At 38.8% G+C, this 20,159-nt stretch overlaps 1 protein-coding gene across 1 annotated transcript in view; it reads left to right on the top strand.

Annotated features, from left to right (window-relative positions):
- Nucleotides 1-20,159, top strand: part of LOC133849596 (acetylcholine receptor subunit alpha-like) — a 119,344-nt gene that overhangs the window by 20,484 nt on the left and 78,701 nt on the right. Inside the window, exon 3 of the mRNA XM_062285784.1 lies at nucleotides 4,924-4,966. The gene's annotated coding sequence lies outside the window, so the exon portion shown is untranslated. The remainder of the gene's footprint in view (nucleotides 1-4,923; nucleotides 4,967-20,159) is intronic.

Raw genomic sequence — 20,159 nt, 5'->3', positions numbered from 1 at the left:
AAATTATGTATGTATATACTTGTATGTATGTATTTCAGTTCTGCACAACTGTTTAGTCATATAGTCGCAACTGGCTTGATCATAACCGCCTTAAGCAACACCTAGAGAATCTTTGTGAAGCTCGCCTGCTTGTCCACGCCCACTTATCCGTTTAACTTTCGCTAATATCTTGGTCACACATATGTATACACAATATCATATATGACACACCTTTATCAACATTTTTGGCTATCACGTTAACCAGCAGCTCACTTCGTCCAATGCAAATATCACAGTTTGCAGTTCCGCATGCATATTAAATTTTGTTGACCTAGCTGATTCATCGACTAACTAACTATCAATGCAAAGAATGCAATTTCTACAAAGCATTCCATATGATAATCTCAATTCAAAATCTGGTGATATTCAATTAATATTGTTAAGTTTTACAAGCCACATTTTATGCTGGCATCAACTCGTCAACTGATCAATAATCATTCAAATTTGCTGCTAGTTTTGATACATTTTATTTCCAAGCAATTTCAAAGATGTAATTTGCAATTCGTGATCGTTGCAGCTGAGTAAAATATTGTTGAAACTTAAAACAAAAATGTTGCCTGGTTTATTTTAGCGCATAAACATGCAACATTGCAGTGAGCGAGCAAAGACTGAAGCAGTTGGCAACAACTTTTGTTGCTGCCGCATTTTATGCGACAATAATTAAAATAGTTGCTGCCTATCGTCACATTACGCATACGCAGCGTTCTCGCCCGCCCGAGCTCGTCATGTATGTAATTCATAATGCGATAGCAACTTCCGCATGGCGTTGTTGTTGTCAACGTTGTCGTCGTTGTCGTCGTTCGCTATTGTCGCAATTGTTGCTATGTTGCTGTGTTGTCTACCTGGCACTTATGAATATTTGTAGCAAGCTCCGCTTCCACGCGTTTGGGGACCAGTCGAACGGTGCGAAGCGGCGAAGGGGAACGGTGAGGTGAGGGAAACGGCAGTTTGAGTTTGCTTTGTGCCAGCTAAAAGCGCGCAATTTGCATAGTTGTAAGTTGTGTGCCGCGTGCGCTGCTCCCGTTGCTGTTGCTGTTGCGTCGCATGTCTCTCTTGTCTCTTGTCTCCTTTCGCCTGTCCCCTGTCCCCTGTCTCTTGTCTCGTGTCTCTTGGCCTCATGTCTGTTGTCTGTCATAAGTTTACGGTGGGGATTTCGGGCGCGCGCATGTTTTATGCATGCGTTGACATCGTTCGCAAATGACGTGGACCAACCGGGGACCAACTGGAGACCAGGAGATGCCTCCTCCTCCTCCTCCTCCTTCTTCTCTTGCTGCTGCTGCTGCTGCTGCTGCACACTCGCCAGTCATAAATCAAAAATAATTACTTTTTTTCTGTGTCGCTGAGAGCTTAGCATACTTATTTTGGGGGCATAGACCAGGCAGCGCTCCTCGCTCCTCGCTCTGCAGCTCTCTATCTCTCATTCTATTCTCTCTGTCTATTGACATCTCGACTGTCCACGCCACCCCCCGCCTCCCCGTTTTGGGGGCAGCATGTTGTTAAGCATCCAATTAGCCAGGCCGCCGACACTGACGCCGAGGGTGTCATCGTCATCGTCGTCTTCTTCTTGCAATGCATTGCGCGCCGCCAATTTTGTGCGAGATTCGTGTCCTTGAGCATCAGAGAGAGAGAGAGAGAGAGAGAGGAGCAAACATGGCAGCAGCTGCTGCTGCTGTGGTTGTGTCCTTGCAACAGAGCAGAAATCAATCACAGTGTCAGTGCCACGCATTCACTGTCACATCGTCATCATCATCGTCCCCATCATCATCATCATCATCATCAGCAGCAGTATCATAACCTGAAGCTTAACCTTCGAGCAGCTTTCTTGAGATATACTACAACCAAACGTAACACAATTGAGGGGCATTTTTGCTATTTATAGTTGCAATTGCGATTATGCAACATGACTGCAACAGCAACAGCAACAGCAACAGCAGCACCAACAATAATCAATGGACGTGGCACGCGCTCAGCTGCCTTTGCTACGCTTTTAATCGATTACATTTGTTTTATTAATACACATACGTGTGTATTCTTTGACATTTATGCCACGAATACCCTGTAAAAGGGCAATGATTGATTGATTATAGCTTGATAGCATAGAACATATAGAAAAGGAAAAGATAAATATCCATTTCGATATATAAATGGAGACTCAAATAAATAGACAAAATACATAAATATTAAAAGTGCAATTTGGATATAATTTTGTAAAGAATTTCGGTCTTGCATAAATCATGCAACAGTAGTAAATATGTATATAAAATTCAAAGAGATTTATTTACTTACACAAAAGTTGTATTTATTTTTTATATTTTTTATAAATTATTTTTCTGGGATCTATATAGAACATATTAATAACTTAATGACTAAATGAATTTTTTAAGTTTTCCTTTGGACTGCCGAATTGATAGACGTCTGGCTAATAAGTTTGGGTGTTGGCCAAGTCGTTGAATATTATTGTATGATTGTTTTTAAATGACATGTAATTGTCAAAGAATATATAGCAAGGATAAAAGCATACTCCTCCGCAACTTTCGTTCTGTATCTAACAGTTTGAATAGTATTGCCGTAGATAGCTCAAAATACTTAAAAAATAATCTCCATCATTATGATTACTATCACCATTCAGAATTTATTTTTAATTTGAATTGAATTCTATGAACAAATTTGGCTGTGAAATAACTGGAAAAGTATATCATGTCACACTATTAAATATCTAGTTGTTACACTTAATCAAAACAACTTAACATGAATATTATAATGCTGTCGGTTCTACAATATAGATTAGCAATTCAGTTACAGGGTATCTTGCAGTCTTAACCCTGATTGAGAATCGCTCTCAATGAATTTATACACAATTTTTTCGCATTCAATTTTTTTCTCGTTTTTTTTTTTTGGTTTTCAATTTCAAATTCAATTTGTCGCAACGTGCACAGGACGCGGGAGCTTAAAATAATGAAAATAAATACAATTATAAGGCAAACGAAAAGGGAATTAAGAGACAGAGACAAGGCTGGACGAAGGAGGGGCGTTGCGGGGTGGGGTGGGGCGGGGCGATGGCACATCTGAATCGGCACGTATCCAGAACACCCAACAAATCCCACAATCCCCGCTTGCTGGGCACCAAACAACAACAACAACAACAACAACAGGAAAAAAAAACACAGAAAACACTGAACAGAGACAAGCAAGACAGTTAACCGTGCTCTGTCCGTCCGTCCGTCTGTCTGTCCGTCCGTCCGTTCGTCCGTCTGTCTGTCCGTCTGTTCGTTCGTCCATTCGTCTGCTGTTTGGCGACCCCCTGGCAATCAGGCTGACAGACATGCAACTTGAAGACAGTTTTAAAATAATTTTCATTCGCCGGGGCGCTGAGTGACTTTTGATGTGGCATGCAGCGCAGTTTGTAGTTCCCTCTCGTTACCCTCCCGTCCCCTTTCCCTTCCCCTTCCCAGCTGTACACACACGCAGAGAACAGGCCCTTTGGTCCGCCTGGTCAACACTTGGGGCTACAGATAAGAAGCGAGTCGTCAGCCAGCCCTTTGCGCTTCTCCCTCTCGCTCTCTCTATCTCTCTCTGGTTTTTGCGCCATATCAGCAAATTGCAACGACAAGCGGCATTCAACGCACCGAAAACCGTTTAAACTTTGCAACTTTGTTCGCACGCATTTTGGCCCTGTGTTGTCCAGCTGTCCCTCTCTACTCTCTACTCTCCACTCTCCACTCTCCACTCTCCGCTGCTAACTGCTGAGTGAGCGCATGGCTTCCAACTGCCAACAGCTTGCAACTTGGTGCTGGGGAAATTCAATTTCCTAAGTGTTGCAAACGCTGCCGGCCACCAGTGGCTAATGCTAATGCAGTACTCGACTGCGACTGCGACTGCGACGCCAGCAGAAGGGCTTAGTGGAGTCGCGAGTCTAAACGCTTAAATGAATGCCGTTCGCCGTCTGCCGTCTGCCGTCTGTTGTGCTCCACCTGTAAGTCCGGCTGTCCTTTTGTCTGCCGCCATGTCGCTTGTTGCAACTTCTGATGGGCTTTTGTTTGCCACACTAAGCTGACAGAGTCTCACTCTCAATCCGCTCTCTCTCCCTCTCCCTCTCTCACACACACACACACACACACACACACTCTTGTGCGGCAAAAGTTTTCAGCGGAAGCATTCCAAAGGCACCAAGTCCGGCAAACTAAAGCCAAAAGTGGGCTAAATTATATTGTGGCCTAAAAGGGGGAGCGCGCTCTGCTTAGAGTGTTTCGCTGTAAAGGTGCTTGCCACAGCCCCGGCCACAGTGCTTGCCACACTGCCACACAGCCACACTTACAGCTACTGCGTGTGTGCATGTGCATGTGAATGTGCGTGTTTTAACATTTTCTGAGCCGCATCAGCTGCCGTTGCATTGTTTTGCGGTTGTGCGAAACTTTCGCTAAGAATTTTCGTTTGCCATTTCTTCTACTAACATTTTTTTTTCTTCTACTTACATCCCATATACATACTACTATATACATAGTATATATTCGCTGCACAATCCTATTATAAGTTTTGCTGTATTTTTTCAAAAAGTTAATTTTTGAAAATTTCATAAATTTTTGCTTTGCATAATACATTTCTTTAACATGATTTAAGCGGATTACAGTTTTATGCCAGCCTATTTACAACAATTTAAAACTACATTTACATTAACTATTTCAAGTTTTTTAATTAAAAGTATTTTTTGTTGTTTATCTCGGCAAGCAACAACTTGTTTATCATTTCAAGTTAAACATTGAAGTTCCTTTTTATGCTAGATAACCTTACAAAGTTTGTGTTGTTAGCACAAAGCAAAAACATCTATAATTAGTTACAGAACAAACGTGTTCTAAATGGAGTTTTTTTGTATTCTTTTACTTGCAGTTCACAACAAACATCACTTCAGATTGTGGTTTTCCATCATACGGTATGTAATGTAGTTTTTATTTTTATTGTACAAGAACTCAAATTGTGTGGAAAATATTTGATGTGTTTTTTTTTTTAAATGTATTTAATTAACGTATTGTGATAGGCTGCAATTTAGAGCAGTTGTTGCGATGACAGAGAAATGTTGGGGAAAAGTGTTTAAGCCAGATTCGCATGAAAAAATCTATGGACTTGGACATGGGTTATGGGATATGTGTATCGAGAATGGAGGATGGCTGTCTAATGCAGCTGCCGGCAGGCAAATGCGTGCCAGCTGTGCTTACTCAACATCTAAATATATATATATATATATATATGTACATACATGTATCTATAGGTATGTGTTTTTATGTGCGATAAATACAGTGATGCAGGCGTTTTATCAGACTCGGGTCCGCAAAACGTAAAGCGAAAGTTTTGCGCTTTGGCGTTTCATTAAAGTTGCTGGCTGGCTGGTTGGTTGGTTGGCTGGCGCACAAAAGTATGCTACACAAAATACGAGCGCACATATGAATATCTACGAGTGTGTCTATGTGTGTCTATCTGTCTGTGCGTGTGTGCGTCTGTGTGTGTATGTGTGCCCTAGCAAAAGTTGTAGCTGCTATCAGCTACTTTTACAATGAGCAAAAGAGACGGCTGCAGAGACAACGGCGACAGCGACGGCGACGGCGACGTTCACATTATGAAGATAAGCCTTAGAAAACAAAAGGCATGCCTTCCTCTCACTCCACATCGCTTTGCCCGCCCGCTCTCATCCACTTGGCAACATTGGCTACACTTTGCCTTCGTCTATCACACTCCCACAATCGTGCTCTCTCTCTCTCTCTCTCTCTCTTTTGCTTTCGCTGTGTATTTGTGTGTAAGGCAAAACGTTTTGACTTGTCCTAGTCTCGTTTGTCGTTGCTTTACTTTGGCTTTTTATACACTCTTGTTATGCGCAAATTGTTCTTGTTGCTGTTGTTGTTGTTGTTGTTGTTATGCTGCCCTGCATTGTGAACTCTGTGTCAGGCATCTACTTACATGCCAAAAGTACACACAAAAGGGTATTAATTCCTGATCAGCTTAGGGTATTGCTTTGTCTTAAGTGCCCAGCCAAAACAAATTGCACTCAACAAGCTCAACTCATTAAAAGGGTATACCAAATGCGACTCGCTTGTGTTTTGTTTGTTTGTGTGTCGAGATACCCTGTACTAAATATGTAATAAAAATGTATGCGCTATAAAGCTATGCAAATTTATGTAAGAGCCTTAAAAGAGACTAGTTGATATAGTCTTCTGCCATATCTCTTTCGCTCGCTCGCTCGTTTGCTCTCTCGCTCGCTCGATAGTATTGCTGGCCATTAAGCATAAATTTACATTTCCATTTGCTGAATTTGTGTAAAGTGTATATTAAGATGATTGCCTAAAAAGGTATGACACAAAATGCGAAGCAATAAAATTGCTATCGCTAAAGTGCCACTGCCAATCGATAACTAATCGATAGTAAGGCAAGCCAAGTTTTGCCTCTTTTTCCGCAAGAATTTGTAAAAAATGTCATAGCTATAACATTTTTAGGGATTGCTTGATTGGCTGCTGCTTAAGTGCTACTTCTAATCGATAACAAATCGATAGTAAGCTAAGTAAAGTTTTACCTCATTTCTTCATACAAGCGCGACTAAAAGTCAAAAGTTTTGTTGAATTTTTATAAAGAGTATAATAAGAGCAACCAAATTGTATAAAATAAAGAGCTGCTGTCAATTTATAACTAATCGATAGTAAGGCAATCTAGGATATGCCTCGATTACTGATAAAAACGTGAATTACAATATTTATTAAATTTTTATAGAGCGTAAATTAAAAGCTATACAATTTCTATCTATTGCTTGATTGGCTGCGCTAAAGTCCCGCTGGTAATCGATAAATAATCGATAGTAAGCTAAGCTAAGCTAGGTTTTGCCTCGTTTCCTGATAAAAGCGTGATTTACTGTCCAACTTTAGAAGAATTTTTATAAAGCGTAAATTAAAAGCAATACATTTTGTATCTATTGCTTGATTGGCTGGACTAAAGTGCCGCTGGTAATCGATAAATAATCGATAGTAAGCTAAGCTACGTTTTTGCTTGATGTTTGATTAAAGCGCAACTCACAGTCTAGTATTCAGCTTCAACTTATTCATTCATTTCTCTTTTTTTTTGGTATTTTTTTTTTTTTTTTGCATATTTATAGTTGTGGCTTTTAGTGCCCAGCAGCGGCCCATCTACAAAATGGGACTGCTTCTGCTGCCGCTGCTGCCCCCTTCCCTCGTGTTTCCCCCAAAAAATTGAAATGAAAGTTGTTACTTTCACTGTGGCAAGTGTGTGTGCGTCTCTATCTCTCTCTATATATATATGTGTGTGTGTGAATGTGTGTTGAACACACACAAATCAAAAACTTTTACTTACCCCTCCCATAGACTCTGCTTGTGCCTCCGCTCCGACTCTGCCTCGCTTTTGGTTGCTTTTGGCCGTAGACTATTAACTGCTGGCACGCCTCATTCAGCTCATCCGCCCCCGCCCCCGTCTCTGCCTCTGCCTCCTTCGCATGTTGCCCAAAAAGCACACGCACTGTGTGTAACTAAGTTCATTTATCTACGGGTTTTCTCTCAACTCTGCCTCTGTGCTCTACTCTGGTCATTGTTGTTGCTGCTTCTGCTGCTGCTGCTTCGTTGTCATTGTTTTCTGTGTTGCTGTCTTTTAACTTTGGCTTTGTCTTTGTGTCTTTGGATACATTTCGCATTTGGCTGCCGGCCTCTATGAAATTTAAAACAATATTTACGCGCTGCATCAGCAGAAGCAGAAGCAGAAGCAGGAGCAACTACAACTATAATAACAACAAACAATTGTAACATTTATTACATAAACAGCATAAGCAAGCAGCAGCAAGCGAATGGCAAAACTGAAAAACAGGCAACGACATTAAGAGCGACACCAGAGACTAAAACTGAGAATGAGATAGACACAGATAGAGAATAGAGCGAGAGAGAGAGAGAGAGACAGCGTTATAGAGATGGCGACAGTTATTGAGTCGAAACGAATGACAGAGGACTGAGAAATGGCATTGGATTCGGCTGCTGGTTAGAGGGTAACGAAACAGAGAGAGAGACCGAGACAGAGACAGAGAGGAGGAGAGACAGAAGAAGAGGAGAGGAGCAAAGAGGGCCAGTCAAAAAGTGCCAAAGATGTGGACCGAAAACGAGCCTCAAAAAGCGCTTTCAAATTTTTGTGCTCGTCAAACGAGACGCAGCTGGTGGAAGCGGAGGAGTGGAGGGCAGCTGATGATGAAGAAGAGAATAAGTGGTAGTGGAGCAAAGTGGGGAAGAGCAAAGGCAAAAGGCAAGGGAGGTAAGGGAGTGGTAGAAGAAAAAGAAGAAGACTGTATGTTTGTTGTCATTTGCTTTTTGCTTTGCTTTCTTTGCTGTTTTCTTTTTCATTCTCGTTTCTTCATTTCTACTGCTGTTTTTTTTTTGGTGCTTTATCGGGCGCAGTTTTTGGCTGAGTGCTTCATGTCTGTCGAAGTCTGTGTGTGTGTGAGTGTGTGTGTACGTGCGTGTGTGTGTGTGCTTGAGTGTTGCTGTGTCTTTATTGCTTTAAGTAAGCAATTTGAAATTTGAGCTGCGACAACAGCAACAACGAAAAAAGGCGACAGTACAAAGACAACTTCACTTGATGTTTGCTGTGAGTTACTCGACAAATGTATTTGCACATTGTTTGAGCTCACTACGGAGGTGTGTGTGTGGGTGTGTGTGTGTGTGTATGTGCGGGTGTTCGAGTGTGTATGTGTGATTTAAGGGTTAATTTAACATAAAATTAAGAGCAGTTTCCTCGACTAAACTTGTGCACTGACTGACTCTCAACTGACTGACTGATGGACTGATGGCGCTGAGAAAAAATTGAAAAGCAAAAGCATTTTGAATGCCAACGCGCCACTTGCCTCCGCCCCTTGGCAGAGCCTGAAAAATTTCTAATTACAATAATTAATGCGAGTAGGGCGGGGGTGATGCTTAGATGGTAAATGGTAAATGGGTAGCTGGCTTATTGTCAGAGTGCGAGAAAGCTGCCTGGGTAACGTCAAGCGACAACATGCCGTATACTCAATTTGCAGCAATGCGACGTGCGCTCACGTAGCAGCAAGGAAAAGAAGTAGATGTAGAAGTAGAAGTAGAAGTGTAAGTAGAAAAAGTGTGTGAGGGAGCGAGAATAGATGACGAGCGAGTGAATGAGTCTTCCTCTTTAGGCGCTCATCACATTTGTCATGTGCAACGCAACGCGAGGCAAGCACAAAACTCACACTCTTACATGGCGACACACAAATAAAATTCATTTAAAGCAGATAACAACAACGACAACAAAAAATGCGCTGAGTTAGCGACTATGCCAAGCCATGATTATATGTGCATACATACATATATAGCGCAGAGCTTTTGCAATTGACAGTCGAGCAGCAGCAGCATCAGCAGCAGCAGCATCAGGTGAGCCTCATACACACAATAATAATGCTGCCTCGGCTTCTCCTGCTGCTGCTCATGATGATGATGATAACGATAACGATTGTGAAGATAATGAAGATGGCACACAGATGGTTTGATGGCTGCAAAAACTACAACCACAACATCAAATTGATGACCCCATAACGGTAGCAGCAGCTTTTTTTGCCACAGACAACAGAAATCATTGGAATGCACTCGAAAGCTAAAGATGAAGCCGCAGCACTCTACATTTACTTCCTTTCTGCGGTTTTTTTTTCTTTTTCTTTAAAGCACACACATATATGTGTGTGTGTGTGTGTGTGTGTGTGTGTGTGTGTGTGTGTGTGTGTGTGTTTGTAAGCTCAAGAAGCCTTCGTGCACATCCGTGATGGCAAGCACTTCAACTTGGCTTTGAGCTGAGTTGCTGCCGCAATCTTTTCTTCTTTTTTTTTCTTCTGACTTGTGTCGCGCCTTTGGCTTTACTCTCGATTATCTCTTTACTTGGGCGATTGCGTGATCTTTGCGAAAGAACAAAGGTTTAAGGTTTCTCTGTAAAAAAATAAAATGTTGAGCGTTTTGTGTTTAGACTTTGACCTATAAAGTTGGCTTTTAAGTTCTTTGTTCATTGTTTTACGTTGTTTAATTGCTTTGCAATGTTTATGCGCGAATTTGTAATTCATGGAAGCATTTTTTAAAGTGTTTAATTAATTTTAGTTATTAGTAATCATGCCTTTAATATTCAACAGGACATAACATTAGCTATTTCATTGATTGTATTCAGTTTCTTATTTTATTTTCTTCCATTTGATTTAATCTTCATTTTTTTTTTATTTCTTTTGTTTCTGTAATTCTTACTTTTTAGGCAGAAAATTGTATTTTGTTAACTATTCACTGGCTTTACGAATATGATATTAATGTCTATAAAAATTTGTCGTAATTAGAAAACTCTTCTTATATATTTAAATTTAATATGGTATAAGAATTGCTACCTTAAGCGCGTTTATTTTACCTTTTATCACATATTTCAGTCAATAAAACGCAGCGGGAGAGTTTCAATAAAGCCAACTACCTTTAATATAGTAACTATAAAAATGCAGGCACCTTGAGCCAACAATCGCTCACAGTAAATGCGCGAGAGTATTATGTTCGTAATACTACACGGCGTATACGTAATATTTTGCTAAATGAGAATTGCTCGAGTCTACAGTAGTTAAATGATAAATATAGAGCTTTCGCTACTGCTGCTGCGGCTGCTGCTGTCGCACAAGTTAGTCGTAAGCAGCTGCAATATATATTAATAATAATAAGTCATGTTAATTTGATATGTATGTGCAACGCGTCGTATGCGCAATGTGCGCGCTCGTTTCATTCTCCATATGTTTACGTGTCTGCATTTGAGTTGCTGACTGAGTGAGTCTGAATATCTATCTATACATATATGTAGTATGTATGTATGTGTGCGAATTTGAATTAGCACATGTACGTGTCACATTCAGACAACGTCGCGCGATAGCATCGCATTTGCACATGCCGAATGCAAATGGCGACTAGCGACCAACTGGCTAAATCTACTGAGTACTCAGTACTGCATACTCCCGGAACTGGAAAGTGGGAATTCGGAACAGCAAAACTACATGCTAAGCATCAAGTACTTTTCTCACATTTTCAGTGCTTTGTGCATCTCATCTATTTGGCCTTTGGCATTTGGCATTTCCTTTTGCCGCTGTCAAAAATTTACATTCATCGCACGACGGCGATTTGCGTTCACAGATTTGTTCAGCGAGTCGCCGATATAAATAATAATCACATTGATGTCACATTTAGCTCAACTTTAATAATGTTTCACTGCTAGCAGTTTATGTTATGCATTCAAGATAATACTATCTATATACATACAGAATTATTGGACATATTTTTTATTCCCGCTACCCATAGGGTAGAAGGGTATTACTTGTATGTTATAACTTTGTGCCGGCAGGAAATGTATGTAACAGGTAGAAGGAGGCATCTCCGACCCTATAAAGTATATATATTCTTGATCAGCGTCAACAGCCGAGACGATCTAGCCATGTCCGTCTGTCCGTCCGTCCGTATGAAACACTGGATCTTAGAGACCATAAGAGATAGAGCTATTATTTTTTTTCGACAGCATTTGTTATGTTTGCACGCAGATCAAGTTTGTTTCAAATTTTTTGCCACGCCCACTTCCGCCCCCGCAAATCAAAAAAATCGAATAAAAAGCGTAATTTTAAAGCTAGAGTTGCGAATTTTGGTATGTACAATAATGATTCCTGATTTGGTTGCGATCAGATAAAAATTATCGAAGTTATTTAGGAAATACTTTTGTATGTGCAAAAACGCCTACTTACTAGGGGCCTTAGTTGCTTTGGTTGATAATCTGGTATATTGCGCCGTCTATGGTATATTTTGAATGTGGTATTATATCGATATACCAAATATACCGTTTGGTATATTCTTAGTATTTTTGCAATATATTTGGTATATTTTGAGAAAAATACCGCTAAATATAGTTCTTTTATTCAAAATGGGTAGCGGGTATCTCACAGTCGGGTACACTCGACTGTAGCTTTCTTACTTGTTTTAAATTATGCTAGTGCATTAAATAAAGATATAAAAATCTTTATTTATTATTGCTGCTCAGAGTTAATAATCTAAATATAAGATTAATTGCAAAATCATGAATAAATAATAAACAAAAATGAACGAAACTAACATATGTCATTCAAGTGTTGCTTGAACAGAAAATAAAATAAGATTACTCGCAAAACATTAAAGTCGGGTGTAACTTTTATTGCTAACAGCATTTACTTGGCTTATTTTGGGTGTTCTTCAAGAAGACTTTATAGTATGAATATCGACTTATATTGAAAATGCATTAATAGATAGTACGATAAAACACAAAATAGGCAATGATAAAAGCGATTATTATTTAACATGAAATAATATACTTGTACATAATTTAGCCTTACCTTTGTTATTAAAACCACTTTGCATGCAAGTAAGTTTTCCTAAAATGCACAAACATGTGAAAGTAGTAAAAATATTAAAGTCAATTTCGGCTTAACTTTAATATTGATTCACAGTTGGAAGAGTGCAAAGCGGGGAAAGGCAGGGAGGTAGAGGGCTGGAGGGAGCTGTCTGTCTAATACAATGGGCCCGCAAGGTACGTTATAAAAGTATGGCAGGAGGGCAACAGAGGGCAGCAGCGGTGTGGTACGGTAGTATCAGCTTATCGATAACAGCATCGGGCCACTCTTCGGGCACTTAATTCTCAATTACCAATGGGGCAAAATGTTTCGCAATGCGCAAAACTTTTCGTCCGTAAAAAACTGAAGCTGAACGCTAAAAAATTGTGTACAAATGCCCCGGAGTGCAAAATGGAGGCCACAGCTTTGCTCTTTCTTGCTCTCGCTCTGGCTCTGGCTCTGGCTCTCGCTCTCCCTCTCTCGCTCGTATATAAACACTAGAGTCACACATACATATTTACACACACATATACACCTTCAGCATTATGGAAGGAGGGGGGATAGAGCAAAAATGCCATTGGCATCGTTTCCTTTTGTATTTTATAAATTGTGTGAATTTTAACACTTGATATTCTTTTAATGAATTATTTGCCCCACAACGTTGTCGACATTATTTAAATTTTTCAACTATTTTGCATGCCCAAACGAAACGTCTTTCTGCCCAGCGGCAACAGGACGAGTCCTCATCATGTTCCAAACGTGGGGCAGAGGCGGCGGGGCGAGCAGGACGATGGCAATAGGCTGTAAAAGTCAGTCAGTTGGGTAAAACTTTTCAAGCAAATAGCTTGCAATTGAGTTATTTATTGTATGTGTGAGGCTAAGTGTGTATGTGTGTGTGTGTTCGAGCCAACACAAAAATTGCCAAATTACCGGCCAGACGAGCCAAGCAACCAGCCAGACCAGCTTCTGCCACATCCTTGCGCTCTGCCTCTCTGCCCCCAAACTCTGTTGCATGTATTCTTCGCTTTCCTCATCATTTTTGCTGGTCTGTGTTTTGCCGCTGGCCAATGGCCAGTCGGCCGTTTTGTTGGGCTTTGTTTTGGCTTGTGCTTTGTTTTGTGTTTTGTTTTGGTCTTGTGGTTGCCACTTTTGATTGTCCTGGCCATAATATTTGTTGTGCCTCATTGTTGTTGCGCCTCCCCATTGTTATTATGTATTTCCCCACGCTCCACCAAAAAAAAAAAATAAATAAAAGAAAAAAATAGAAGCAAAACAACAAAAAAAATGAAATGAAACGAAATCTAACGAAAATTAAAACAGTGAAATGAGAAAGAAAAATAAAAAAAAGGCAAACGCATCTCTCTCGCAACGCACCCAAAGCTGCCGCTCGATTGCCTCTTCATAACACTCTTGCCCCACATTCGCATTCACATTCACATTCGCATTCACATGCGAGGCACCAGAGGAAGAGCAGTTCATTGTTTTCTTGCGCCCCAGCCCAACTTTTCTCTGTGGAAAATCCGCTTTAGCCGGCTGCTGCTGCTATTGCTGCTACTGCTGCTGGCCACCTTAAGTAAACTTGGCCAAAAACTTTTGCAATGGCGCCGCAAGTCATGTAGGCAAATGTATTTAAACAAAGTTTTGCGAGCACACACAATAGGTGTGAATGTGTGAGTGTGAATCGGTTGGCATAAATGTTGCAAAAAGCCAGTCCATGGAATCAACTGTAATTGTAAAATGCCATTAAGTGAGTGAATTCATGAGTGCCAACGACATTCGTGAATAATTGAGGCATTGAGGCGGAGCAATCAAAGTGAGTTGTGAGCGATGAATAGCACGAATATTATTATCATTATACCCGCTGCTCATAAGGAAGAAGGGTATTATAGGTTTGTGACTGCAGGAAATGTATCATCTATATATGAGTATAATATAATGTATTTGACAATCTAGCACATTTTTGACTTAATAGTATCTTTTGAATGTATTAGTATATTGAGTATATAGTTGCATGGGTTGACTGTCTATCTATAGTACATTTTCAATGTATTAGTATTCCAATATATCAAATATAACATTTATATTTCAGTATTTTTTCAGTTTCGAGTCTTAGTTACTTTGGTTGACAATCTAACATATATTTTACTCAATGGTATATTTTCATTATTTTTAAGCAGTATATCGATATACCAAATATAGCCTTTGGTTGGTGTTAAGTTTTAGTTTTATTGGTCAAACAATCAGGCATATTTTGTACTCTATATAATATTTTCTATGTAATAGTATATCGATATACCAAATGTTATATTTTAATATTAGTTTAGTTTCGCTACATAGTTGCTTGGATTGCCAATCTGCCATATATTTTGTATTCTATAGTATAATAAATTTGTTAAGCAATAGTATAAAAATATATTAAATGTAATATTTAGTATATTATAAATATTTCCCTGTATATTAATTTGATATATTTTAATTTTATATATTTTTATTGAAAATGGGTACCCAGTATATCATAGTCGATCACCCGCGACTGTAGATTTCTTTCTTGTTATTAATATTGGTGTAACAAGCGTTAAATCAATGAATGCATTTTGTGTTCTTCATGAATATTTAAATGCCAAAGAAAGCGAAATTTAGTTTAGTTTTCTGTAATGCTCAGAAGTATTCACGAGCATTCTGCGATGAATAAATGAGTGTGTGCAAAGTATTCATAAGCGTTTTAGAGTCTATTCATGGTTCAGTTTATTCATGTCAAAATGCAAAATGACTGCACACACACACACACACAGTAGTAAATGAATAACTGTGCAAATAGGTGTGAGCAATCATCAAAACAGATTTATCAAAGAGCCATATGGCTTTAAATGTGCACCGACATTGGACCAAGGGAGGGGAAGGGGAGTGGTGAGTGGTGAGTGGGGAGGAGAGAGGAGAGAGGAAAACGATTGTAGGCAGAGCATCACTTGCTGTCGGGCAGTTTTTCGTTCGCGAAATCAACGAAATGTTAAATAAGCAAAACGTGACTTTATTCGCAAAATGATGAGGCCAGCACCGGGTGGCACACAAATGAGGAGGCAGTCAGAGGATGGCAGCATCAGGCAGCAGGCACCAGGCAGCAGCAACCTGACACAACGACAAACAGAGAGCGAGCCAACGAGACGACGATACAGATTTTTGCGAGCCAATGGGCTAGCGCAGCCAGCACCAAGCTGCGACTCCAGGCCAGTTCAGTTCAGTTCAGTTTTCTGGCAGCTTAACACCTTTTGCTAGCCTAGGCAATGCGCTGCTCTGTTCTGTACTGTTCTGTTCTGTTCTGTTCTGCTCGGCTCTGCTTTTTGTTGGGCCTTAAGTGCTGTTGGCAGCTGACAAAACCCGAAAAATATATATATGTATGTATTTTCACATATAGTACAAATGGCAAATGCACTCAGGGAAAAAATCATGAATCAAAATTAAACTGCGTAAATTATACGCACACGAGTGCTGAAGCATTTTAAACAGTGTCTGCTGAGAGTAAGGAATTTTTTGAGAAAACATTTGGTAGTAAATTTAAGGATAATATATGGCAATAAATAGCTGCGTAGATACATCAATTTAAGTTCACGACAGTAAAGACACGATTAATGCTCTAATAATTAGTTGTATAGCCAAGTTGAAGCAGCAACAAAAGTTGTAAATTCATCGAAATCAATATATGCTGTGTAGAGTAAGAAAGAGAATAGCTTGATCAGCGGCAAGAGCTGAAACGATATTGCCATATCCGTCTGTCTGTCCGTCTGCCTGCATAAACACCATGACCTCAGAGATTATAAGAGATATAGCTATAATTTTGTTTTCGATAGCATTTGTAATGTTTTCACGCAGATCAAATTTGTTTTGTTGTTTAAGTGATTAAATCTTTTTCAACATTTTACCATGATTTTCTTTTAAGTTTTTCTTTTCCTCATATTACTCATACGTAGAGCATATATAAATTCATTTATCAGATATTACTTGCGAAGCCTATAAAAATTATAAACACACTCTTTTTTATTAATTTTGCTTTTATTTATGAAATCTTCTCATTGTGTTTTTCCCAAGTGATCTAAATTTGTGACGCATTTATTGTGAGCTGCATAAATGAAATTCAAGTTATTACTTTGAAATATTTTGCCAGCCTGTGAAGAATATTTTAACTTATGATTCAAGCAAGCAAATGTAACTTCCGTAATTCTATATAAATTTTAAAAATATTGTCAGGCATATCGATTTGAGTTTCAGTTCATTATTCATATGGTACGTAAGACATGTTTTAATTTAAGGTTCGCTTCAAAAATGTAACATAAAAAAAAATACAGATGTTTTACTTGTTATACTTTTATTTGTTGCATTTTCTCTTTGGCTGACACTAACAATAAGATATCAAATATGTATTCTTAAACTTATTACTCACACGTATAACATGTTTTAGCACTTGAATTTCTTGCTGTGTATGCTGTATAAGTAGAATTGTGTAGATGTTTATACAGAGAAAAACATGCTAGCCAAAAAGTGCTGACAGCATTTGCGAAATTGGGCTACTGAAATGGGCAGGAGTTTGGCCAAAGGTACAGCAGAGAAACTGAACGATAGGAGGAGGAGGAGGAGGTTTGAGACTGTGGTGACTGGGCACGAAGGCAGTCAGAGGATGACAGGATAATAGGAGGCAGGCTGGAAGGCTGAAAGGCAGTGCGTCTGACAGGCGTGGTGGTATTAAAGCTGCCATAAAGCTCACATCGATGCGCTAGCCAATAAAGCCACTGTCCATGTCAGTTCATAGGTGTTTGTTTTTTTTTTCTATATATATACTATATAAAGATATTTATACCCGCTACCCATAGCGTAGAAGGGTATTATAACTTTGTGCCGGCGGGAAATGTATGTAACAGGTAGAAAAAGGCATCTCCGACCCTATAAAGTATATATATTCTAAATCAGCGTCAACAGCCATGTCCGTCTGTCCGTCCGTCCGTATGAAACACTGGATCTCAGAGACTATAAGAGATAGAGCTATAATTTTTTCGACAGCATTTGTTATGTTTGCACGCAGATCAAAAGATCGAATAACAAGCGTAAAGCTAGAGTTGCGAATTTTGGTATATACAATAACTACTATAGTAGTTATTATTCCTGAAAATTTGGTTGCGATCAGATAAAAATTGTCGAAGTTATTATGAAATACTTTTGTATGGGCAAAAACGCCAACTTACTAGGGCTCTTAATTGCTTTGGCCGACAATCTGGTACATTGTGCCGTCTATGGTATTTTTTTGAATGGTGTACTATATCGATATACCAAACATACCATTTGGTATATTTTTAGTATTTTCGGTATATTTTGAAAATAATACCGAAATATTTTGCCTTTGTTTAAAATGGGTAGCGGGTATCTCACAGTCGAGCTCACTCGACTGTAACCTTCTTACTTGTTTTATTCTGTGTTCAGTTTGTGTTGTGTTATGTGTGTGTGTTTTTGTTTTATTATTGCTAAAACCAAAGTTTGTCATAAAGTGTCAAAGTGAATTGAAAATTTCCATTTAAGCGCTGCAAATCTGCAAAATCCGACCCAGAGGCGACCGCAGTGACCGCACAACAAAACCGCAGCCATAATATCGCCGTCAACACACAAGCAACAGCAACAGAAACAGCAAAAGCAAAATCAAAGGCAGGCAGCAAATGCCAAACAGCAGCAAAGCAAAGTAAAACCGAAACGTTGATAACTGTGTCAAGTAGCGTGTCAATCAAAAATAAAGCTCTCAATCTGATTGACCTCAGTCCAACACACACACACACACAAACACACACAAAGCGGCACTTTGAACTTGTCAATTATGTTGCATCATGATAATCGCTTTAGGAGTTTAGTTGTTTCAAAGTATCAAAATGATTTGACTATTCAATTGCGATTTAGTCCCGCAATCTGCACAAAATATTAAATCCACCATCGACAATCGACAGCAATAGAATTTCACCTTTTGCAATTTCATAATCACATTATGACTGTTAGGCAAAAGAGCAAAGGGCAGAGGGTTGAACGCAAAGCATAATAATTTAATAAAGGCCAACAAACTGTGTAGCGAAATGTCAAACAGCACTTTGATGATCAATTTGAAATTCCTAGCGGTGAAAGTTCATTGCAGCGAATTAGTTACATGATTAATTCCTGTCTAAAAATATGAAACTTTTATTTGAACATTACTTGAAATGGATTTCAAAATGATTGAATAATTTCTACATTATATGTTTTATTTATCTTATTTTATTTAATCAATATTAGCATATATACTTCTTATTATACCTTTGTGCCGGCAGGAAATATTATACTTATATACTTATAAGAATTACTTTTATTTTGCTTATATTCAAAATGAATATTTTTATATTAAATAAAACTTCTATCATTTTATTTAATTTTATAAATATTGAAAAAATCAAGAATTTACTTTTTATACATTAATTTGAAGTTTTAATATTTTATTTTATTTCATAAATTATTAATAACTATTGGTTATTCAAGCTCATTATTTATATTCGCTTTAAGTTATTTACTTTAATAGATATTAGCTTTAAAGTTTATACTTTTTGCACATTTAAATAAACTATCATCATATTAAATTTAATCAATAATTTAGCTATTCAAGCACATATATTGTATACATTAAACTAAACTTTTATCACACTATTTAATGTAATAAGTTGTTAATATATCATATTAGTAATTCAAGCACATACTTTTTTATACTCTAAATGAAGTTTTCTTCCGCAATGAATTACTTACAATATATTCTTCCAAATCACTTAAATGCCAAGCACTTTATTAATTGCTGCTGTAGCTCGAGGCTTAATTAACCTCAATTAAAATGCCTTCAATTTGCAAATATTTGCGGATGTTGTCCAATATTTGAATACCACTGTGCGAGAGTTTGCTCATCGTCTCGGTTAATCAGAATTAAATGACTAAGTCCAGCTCATTCATCATCGTACCTGGCAGCGAGTTAATGTGGCGCAAGCATTTGTTGGACTTTGAGAGAGACATTAATATTGAATAATTTGACAATGATTTCAACGATTCATTTGACTGTCTAAACTGAGATGTTCTGCATTAAAGACGTATACGTAATATTTGTGTGTGTGTGTGTGTGTGTGTGTGCGTGATGTAAGTTTAATATTTCTTTAAGAGCTTAGACAAAAGTTGATTGTTTTCGGGCAAATCCGTTGGATTGCTTAAAAGCTAAGTTTTTGTGTTCACCTTGGACTTAAGCATGTGGCAGAAACACTCGCAACTAACGGTGCCTAGCAAAGAAAGGAAAAGATGGAGAAAGAAAGAGAAAGAGCATGGGAGAATAGAAAAAATTGCCTTGCCTCGAAGATGGATACTTTGGCGGCGAGTCCTTTGCGATACCAGCCATTGTATAGCATGCTGGCTGGCTCTCGCTCTCTCTTTGGCTCTGTCCTTGTACTTCTCTGCTTCTTCTCGCTTCGTATGTGTGTGTGTGTGTGTGTGTGTGTGTGTGTGTTCCCATGATTGATGCCCAGTTTGCGCGAGATTTCGTCTTAATGCCTTTGACAAATCCGTTAGCACAAAGCGTAGAATGACAGAGCGGGCTCCCAGTCGAGTGGAAATGCCAGCGAAGGCGAAGACGAGGCATGCGGCATGCTGCAGGCAGAGCAACGTGGCAAAATCTTAATGACAAAAACATTTGAGC

This window comes from Drosophila sulfurigaster, chromosome X (genome assembly GCF_023558435.1).
Source record: "Drosophila sulfurigaster albostrigata strain 15112-1811.04 chromosome X, ASM2355843v2, whole genome shotgun sequence".
Lineage (NCBI taxonomy): Eukaryota > Metazoa > Arthropoda > Insecta > Diptera > Drosophilidae > Drosophila > Drosophila sulfurigaster.
The sequence above is the reverse complement of the archived record's forward strand: the minus strand, read 5'-3'. Positions and strand labels throughout refer to the sequence as shown.